The sequence below is a fragment of the Pan troglodytes genome, chromosome 6 (genome assembly GCF_028858775.2).
Source record: "Pan troglodytes isolate AG18354 chromosome 6, NHGRI_mPanTro3-v2.0_pri, whole genome shotgun sequence".
Taxonomy (NCBI): Eukaryota; Metazoa; Chordata; class Mammalia; order Primates; family Hominidae; genus Pan; species Pan troglodytes.
The window spans coordinates 150,591,447-150,601,046 of NC_072404.2; positions in this window are offsets into that span (position 1 = coordinate 150,591,447).

Genomic DNA, 9,600 nt, shown 5'->3' on the forward strand with positions numbered 1-9,600 from the left:
AGAAACAAAAAAGACATAAGACAAACATAAACCAGATACTCAAATCATACATGTAAATCATACCTTCTCAGTAATAGTGTTAAATGGAAATAAACTCAGGATTCCAATAAAAAGGCAAAGATCAGTAAAATGAATAACTTTAAAAAACATGACCCAACTATATGCTGTCTACAAGAGACATGTTTTACATTCAGACATAAAGAAGTTGAAGATAAAAGAGTGTGGAGAAATATACCATACAAACATTAACCAAAGTAGAGGTGTAGTGGCTATACTAACAACACACACGCACACACACACACACACACACACAAACAAACAAAAATTGTTATTAGAGAAAAAAAAGGACAGTTTATCATGATAAAAGGGTCAACCCATAAGGAAGATATAACAATTATAAGCATACATGCATCAAAAATATATCGGGCAAAAACTGACCAAATAGAATGGAGAAATTTGCAATTCAAGAATTGTATAATTTAACAATAGACAGAACAAAGAGGCAAAAGATAAACATAGAAAATTGAAGAGCAGAACATTATAAACCAACTAGGCTTAACGTATTTCTATAGAACACTCCACCCAACGGCAGCAGAATATACATTATTCCCAAGTGCAGACGGCACATTCACCAGGATAGATCATGTATTAGGCCACAGAACAAGTTCCAATAAATTTTAACAGAACCAAAATCATACAAAGTATTTCTTCTCTAACCACAGAGGAATAAAGCTAGAAATCAGTAACAGAAGGAAAATTGGTAAATTCACAAAATATGTGGAAATTAAACAAAACATTGATAAACAACCAATAAGTCAAAAAGAAAATTACAAGCAAACTTAGAAAAAAACTTTCAGATGAATGCAAATAAAAATACAACATACCAAAAGTTATGGGATACAGAGAAAGCAATGCACAGAGGAAAATTTATAGCTATAAATAACTATACTGAGAAAGAAGAAAGATCTAAAATTAGCAACCTAACTTCACACTTTAAAGAACTAGAAAAGCAAGAGCAAACTAAACCCAAAACTAGAAGAAGGAAGGAAATAATAAAGATTAGAACAGAGATAAATGAAATAGAGAACAGAAAAACAATAGAGAAAACCAATGAAACCAAAAGACGGTTTTTTTGAAAAGATCAACAAAATTGACAAATCTTTAGCTAGACTGATTATAAAATGGAGAGAGGTAAATGACTAAAATTAGAAAGTGGGGGCATTTCTACTAACCCTATAGAAAAAGGATTATAAGAGATACTATAAACAATTGTACACTGACAAATTAGATAACCACAATGATATGAATAAATTCCTAAAAACACAAATTACCAAAAGTGATTGAAGAAGAAATAAAAACTCTGAATAGACCTATAAAAAGTAAAGAGATTGAACCAGCAACCAAAGCCAGGACCAGAAGATGGCTTCACTAATGAATTCTACTAAATATTTAAAAAAGAATTAAAATCAATCCTTCTCAAACTCTTCCACAAAATGGAAGAGCTACAGCTTTCTAGCTAATTCTATGAGGCCAGAATTAGCCTGATACAAAATCCAGACAAAGAAAACACAAAAAGAGAAAACTATAGATCAAAATCCCATGATGAACATAGAATGCAAAAATCCTCAACAAAGTATTATCAAATTGAATCCAACAGCATATGATAAGGGTTATACACTTTGACCAATTGGGATTTATCCCAGGAATGCAAGAGTGGTTCAACATAAGAAAATCAATCAATGTAAGACACCATATTAACAGAACCAAAAAAATCTTCGATTTATGAAAAAAATTCTCAGTTGGGGCAGAAAAAAATTTTGACAAAATCCAACACACTCTCGTGATAAAAACACTAAAAAAAACTAGGAATAGAAAGGAATACCTTCTACATAATAAAGAACCCCTGTGGAAAACCCACAGTTAACATATTCAATAATTAAAGACTGAAAGCTTTCTTCTTAAGATCAGGAACAAAACAAGAATGCCTAATTTTATGGCTGTTATTGAACATTGTGCTGTAAGTTCTAGCTGGAGCAATTAGGCAAGAAAAAGAAATGAAGCATCCAAATTGGAAAGAAAGAAGTAAAATTATTTCTATTCACAGATGACATGATCCTATATATAGAAAATATGAAAGAATCCACAAAATAAACTACTAGAGTTAATAATGAATTCAGTAGAGTTGCAAAGTGTAAGATCAACATGCAAACATCAGTTGTGTTTCTATATACCAGCAATAAACAACATGAAAAAGAACTCCATTTACAATAGTATTTAAAAGAATAAAATACCCAGGAATGAATTTAACTAAGATAATGATACGTACACTGAAAACTACGCAACATTGCTGAAATAAATTAAAGAAGGCCTAAATAAATAGAATAGCCCAGGTTCATAGACCAGGAGACTTCCTGTTGTTAAGATGGCAACACTGTACAAATTGGCCAAAAGATTCAAGACAATCCCTAACAATTTCCAATGCCTTCTTCAGTAATGAAGAACCCAGTCCTCAAATTCCTGTGTGATTGTGGGGGCTCCAAATGCCAAAATAATCCTGAAAAAGAACAAAGTTGCAGGACTTACACGTGCCAATATCAAAATTTACTACAAAGCTACAGTAATCAAGACACTGTGGTACAAACATTGTAGATAGATGCACAGGACTATGAAATTGAATTGAGGATTCAGAAATAAACCTATTAATCTATGACCAGTCGATTTCAGACACAGGTGCCAAGACCATTTAATGGAGAAAGAATTGTCTCTTCTCCATTGGAACACTGGAGCACTGGAACAACTGGATATCCACATGCAAAAGAATAAAGTTGGACCCTAGCTCACACCATATACAAAAATTAACTCAAAATAGACTGTAGAAATAAATATAAGAGCTAAAATTATAAAACTCTTCAACAAAAAATACAGAAGTAAATCAAAGCATGAACAACATAAGAAAAAAATAGATAAATTGGACTTCATCAAAATTAAAAATTTTTGTGCCTCAAAGGGCACCATCAATAAAGTGAAAAAACAACCCACAGAATGAAAGAAAATATTTGCAAATTTTACATCTAATAAGTGACTTGTATTCAGAATATATAAAGAACTCTTAACACAAAAATTTTATTGATTTTCAATGACAAACCAATTTAAAAATGAACAAAGGATTTAAATAAATATTTCTCCAAGGAAGGTACAAATGGCCAACATGCACATGAAAAGATGCTCAACATCATCCATCACTAGACAAATGCAAATCAAAACCACAATGAGATACCACTTTAAACATACTACAATGGTTGTAATAAAAAGGACAGTAACAAGTGTCAGCATTAATATGGAGAAACTGGAACACTTGTACATTGCTGGTAGGAAGGTGAAATGATCAGCTGCTTTGGAAAGCAGTTTGGTGGTTCCTTAAACAATTAAACATAAAGTTTCAAAGTGACCTAGCAATTCCATTTATATGTATATAACCAAGAAAATTGAAAACACGTTCTCACAAAAATTTGCACATGAATAATTGTAGAAACATTATTTATAATAGCCAAAAAGTAGAAATAACCCAAGAATGGATAAACAAAGTCCATACAAAGAACCATTAATTGGCCACACACACACTAAAAAAATGAGGCACTGATACATGCTACAACATGGAACCTTGAAAACCGTATGCTAAGCAAAGAAGCTAGACTCAAGAGGCCACAGATTGTATAGTCTCGTTTATATGTATGATCCCATTTTTATAAAATGCCCAGAATAGGTGTAGCCACAGAAACACAAAGTAGACTAGAGGTTGCAAATGACTGAATGGTAGGGCAGTGGCAGGGCGGGGATGGGGAGGGACTTCTAACGGGGCTGGGATCTCTTCTTAGTGTGATGAAAATGTTCTAAAATTAGACAGTGGTGATAGTTGCAAAACTCCATTGAACATACTAACAGTTACTGAATTGTGCAGTTTAAAAGGGTGAATTTTATGGTGTCAATTCTTTCTCAATAAAGCTGTTATTGAAATATTGTAGCATCTTTCACCTATCAGATGGACCAGTCCTAAAATTATGACAATACATAGTACTGATGAGGGTATGGTTAAGTAGGTACTATGTATGCTGAGGGTGGTAGTACAAATTGGTACAGCTTCTTTCAGGAGTAATTGTACAGCTTCTACCAATATTTACAATGCATCTACCCTTTGATTTAGCATTTTCAATTTTAGCAATATGAAATATTGGTATATTCAGATAGGTACATAAAAGATTTGGTAGATTTACAGGCAGATCTGTAAGAATGATCTAATAAGGTCTGTTTAGTTAATAATATTGCACCAATGTTAATTTCTTGATTACAATAATTATATCATAGTTAGATAAGTGAATATTAAGGAAAGCTAGGTAAAGGTTATATAGGCACTCTAATATTTTTGCACCTTTTTTTCCTAATTTGAAATTATTGCAAAATAAAAAGTCATAAAAAAGAAGATATATTATTAGGTGAAAATGCAAGGTGAAGAACAGTGTGTATTTAGTGTGCCATTTGAGTAAAAGTAATGAGGTACATAAACATATATTCATTTGTATTGGCATAGACTATTTCTTAAGTGATAAGTTTTTAAATGTGGTTGCCACTGGCTGGGTGCGGTGGTTCATGCCTGTAACCCCAGCATTTTGGGAGGCCGAGGCGGGTGGATCACCTGAGGTCAGGAGTTCGAGACCAGCCTGGCCAACATGGCGAAACTCTGTCTCCACTAAAAATACAAAAATTAGCCAGGCGTGGTGGTGTGTACTTGTAATCCCAGCTGCTTGGGGGACTGAGACAGGAGAATCGCTTGAACCCAGGAGGCGGAGGTTGCAGTCAGCAGAGATCATACCAATGTGCTCCAGCCTGGGCTACAGAGCAAGACTCTGTCTCAAAAAAAAAAAAAAAAAAAAAAAAAAAAGAGTGGTTGCCTCTGTGGTGACAGGAAGACTGGAGTAGAAGGGATCCTTTATCATTCAGGGTTCCACTAGAGAAACAGAGCCAGTAGGAGACAGAGAGATTTGTTACAAGAAATTGGCTTACATGATTCAAGGGGCACTCACTAGGCAAGTCTGAAATCCATGGGGAGGGTGATCAGGAGGGGTAGGCTGAAAACTCTCAGACAGGAGCTGATGCTGCAGTCCACAGGCCGAATTTCTTTTTTCTCAGCTTTGTTTTTAAGGCATTTCAACCAATTAGATCAAGCCTACCCAGATTATCTAGGGTAACCCACTTTAGTTTAAATCACCTGATAGTAGACATTAATCACAACTACAAATTACCTTCACAGCAACACCTAGATCAGTGTTTGATGAATAACTGGGTACCATAGCTTAGCCAATTGATACACAAAACTGACTATCACCAGGACTTAAAAGTTACAGTGCACTATCTTATTCTGCTTGAACTTTTTTATAACCGTGTGTGTATTGCTTTTTCCATTAAAAACAGTGTATTAGTCCATTCTCACACTGCTAAAAAGAACTACTTGAGATTGGGTAATTTATAAAGAAAAGAGGTTTAATTGACTCACAGTTGCACACGTTGCACAGGAGGCATGGCTGGGGAGGCCTCAGGAAATTTCAATCATGGCAGAAGGGTGAAGGGGAAGCAAGCACATCTTCACACGGCAGCGAGCAAGAGAGAGAAGAAGAAGAAAGTGCTACACACTTTTCAAACAACCAGATCTCATGAGAACTCACTATCATGAGAACAGCAAGGGGGGAAGTCCGCCCCCATGATCCAATTACCTCCTACCAGGTCCCTCCCCCAACATTGAGGATTACAATTCAACACGAGATTTGGGTGGGGACACAGAGCCAAACCATATCAAACAGCTACATCAATGTTCCAAAAAGAAAAAAGTAGAGAAAGTGTTAGTGCTCTCTGGCCATGGAGGTCATGATTTCCTTCTCTCAGGCAGCCATCTCTCTCCTCATCACACCAGCCTAGCATCCTGTCTCTCTTGCTTCAAGGTCTATATTTACCATCACTGTCTGTCTGTTTCAAAGGACACGTCTCCATTTTGCATCTTCTTAACCATTTGCAGTTTTTTCAATCCCTCCCTTTCAAGGGGAGTGGCCAGAGTTTAAAAAGCTGTCTTCATCCTCTTAACCAGTTAAATGGCCCCCTCCATCAAAAGAGAGAACCCTTGACCTCACCCCAACTCCTGAGTGAGGCTATGTGAAGTTGGGCTGTTTATTTCTCATATCCACCACCTGGAATGTTGTGGTGAAGAAAGAGAGCCCAAGCTCCCATGGACCAGAACTGAGAGAACCCACATCAGTCCTGATGGTAGGAGACAGAAGAGAAAATAATACGGAGGCGAAAAGGGGCGATCCCTCTGACTCCTCTATTTATAATGAAGTGGGGCCACTGAACCCAAGGTGTAATGCACAGTGGAATTAGATAAGACTGTCCCTCTTGGATAGCCATCAGCGTGGGCTGAGGCCTGGGGTAACCACTGCCCTCTCATGAAAATCTTTAGCTGCGCTTGGGCTGCCTACCATCTCTCACTCTCTGAGAAAATACATGAAGTCCCCAGTGCCCTGGATGCTCACGGTGACTGATCTACCCTAATTTTTGCTGAGAAGGGTGACCTTCACCTGTCTTGCAGCTGTGGTGGTTATTCAAACCCTGCTATAGTCTATGCTGGAAACCAAGATATTAGTTTGGAACAGGTGAAAAAGAAACCTAATGGATCAGTCTCTCAGACATGAAGCAAACAAGCCTCATTTCTCACCCCCATTTGACTGCCCATGTGGTGGCCAAGACTGCCCCAGCAGGCTCTTGGAGTTGCTAAGGAGCTGCCTCATCATCAGACCATGCAGTTTCCATGTTCCTGATCCTACGTCCTTGAACTATTAAACCCTCTGGTTCCAAGGATTCGTTCCTACTCCACACACAACCCCACCCAAGAAACTAAACTCTCCCTTCCATCCCAAAGTAGCCCAACATTGGGATGGCCCAATATTCTCATATAATCAAAAAAGAAGTGAATCTTATCACATCTGCAAATCCCCTGTCCTTCTGAAAAATAACTAAACTGAGTGGTATAAAAACTGTAAAGGTCATTCCCTAAAAGGAAACAAAATAAATTCCAACATGAATTAGAGAAAAATATAATGAAACAGATGACGATAGTGCACTGAAATACCTATTGACTTAGTATCTCTAGCTTAAAGTGCCATCTAAATTGAGCCCATTTGAGGATCTACAATCAATTTTATCCACAAAAGAAACAATCTTTCACAGCAATAGTTTGCCCATTTTGATGGTGAAACATTAAGAGGCCCATGTATTTTCTCAGTGAATCTCAAGCACAATAGGTTAGGTCTATTAACTGAGTGAATGAAAGCAGGCTTTAATCTTTATAGTGAAATAAATTGTGACTCCCTATAGCAGAAGTTCCCTGTCAAACCACTGAGCAGCTAACACAAAGAATGTACTTTTATTCACAAGTTTCAACCTTCTTTATCAGTATTTCTACAGCTCTTTCTACATTTTGAAGCACTTTCACTTATACATTAAACCCTTAAAATAGAAACTCCAAAAGCAGTCCCTTGGAAGTTGCTGCTGAGTTGTGATGACAGTATGAGTCTTTGGGAATTTTCACTATGGAGGTCTGGGGAGGGTGGGGACTCTCACCATGGGACATGTCTTGATGGGGTCATACATCTGCCCTCCTATAGCAGGAAGTGCCCAGCCATACTGACCCAGCAATGCTCCCCATAAAGGAGTTTACTGTATCTGCAGGGTCCCTTGGAAGCCAATGTCTAGCCCCATGCAAAGGACACGGTGAGCAAAAGCCTATCTAGGATTGTGTCTCAGGCTCATCTTGGCAGAAGTGCTGGGAGCCCCTGACTGCAGTCAGAGAGTGCATCCCTCCATTGTGTCTCTGCCTTTTTCATTCTTCCCTGGGAGCCACCATCTGCAGACCTCAGATCAAAGCTGAGGGTTTTTTGTTCTAAAAGTTACAAAATCTTGCATATATCTCTCTGTCCTAAGGTAGTTGATATTTAAGGGACCAAATGCCCCCCAAGGGGGCATGGAGTGCAGAGGACCGGAGAGAAGATCTTGAGCAAGTCCCTGGCCCTCTCTGAGCCTGGGGAGAAGACTCTTCACAGAGTTGTCCCTGAGGATGCTGAGCACAGTAAAGTCTCAGTATAGGATCCATCACTCTCATTTTAATTGGGGGATAAAAAGATAGTACAGCCTGAAGTCCCGGCCTTTCATTTCATGAAATGGATGGACACTAACAAGGAGAATAAATTCAGAGGGTTATTCCTTCTACCAGAAAGTTAGGCCCAAGGGGCGCAAAAAGGGGTGGCCATCCTGAGTTGGTGTGAATGCAGGGATCTTGGAAGGCTTCCTGGGTGTTGAGCTGGATCTGCAAGGAGGGCATGTTCTCCTACTGGGAGAGAAGGAGAATATTTCCCAGCAGGATATCTGCTGGGGTGGAGTATTTCAAGACAGGATCTATGCCACTGTGCTGGAGGAATTTCAGGGCAGAATCTATGTTGCTGGAGGAATATTTCAGAGAAGGATCTATGTTATTGCAGGGGGAGGGCATTTCTGGACAGGATCTATGTTCCTGTGGTGGGGAGGGAGTGTATTTTAGGGCAAAAGTTTTGCTACTGGGAGGAAGGGGTCAAGGTCAGAGGGTGGTGGTGTGTGTGTGTGTTACCAGGGATAACTCATCATATCCAGAGCTGGTGAGAGGCCACCAGGAGGCCCCCAGTGTTCATGGGCAGAGCCTTCTGCCTTGAAGCTATGGGGAAGATTGATGTGGACAAGATCCTCTTTTTCAATCAAGAAATCAGGCTGTGGCAGGTAAATAAGCTTCTTAGTAACGTTCCCCCCAGGGCTACATTTTTTCTGGGTGCACATCTGCTTGTGTGTGTGGCAGTGGTTGGGGTGGGAGGTGGGGTGACTACATGAAAGGTTGAGGCAGGTCAGAGGTCAGTTTCCAAACCACTCTGTGTCATCTTGGTGCAAGGATAAGGCTCCCCAAGACAGAGCTTCACAAACCCCTAGGTCCCCAGCAACACTGCAGGTAGGGCTGGTGGTGGGAGGTTGGTGGTGGGAGGTGTGGGCAGGCCCAGAAGAGAAAAGTCAGGGAGTGGGGGTGGAGTGGGGTGGTGACAAGTTCCTTAAAGCCCTAAGCGACCCTAGGTCAAGGGCTGCGTGAGAGCCAGAATGGGGGCAGCGACCCAAGCAGAATTTTGGAGTGAAATGAACATTTTAAATTTTCCTAGAAAGGCCTGTCTCTACAAAAAAATTAAAAATTAGCATGGTGTGGTGGTGCGGGGCTGCAGTCCCAGCTACTCAGGAGGCTGAGGCAGGAGAATCGCTTGAGCCCGGGAATTCGAGGCTGCAGTGCACTCCAACCTGGGCGACAGAACGAGAACCTGTCTCAGGAAAAAAAAAAAAAAAAAATGCTAGAAGGGGAGAATGAGAATTGACCCTTACTGGAAGGTTTTTCTGTTTTTATGTGACGGTTTCTTTATATGTGGGACATCATCTCACTGACGTCAAACTTCACGAGTGTCTAAGCCTGCCAGGTACCCTACTGCGTGCTTTCCG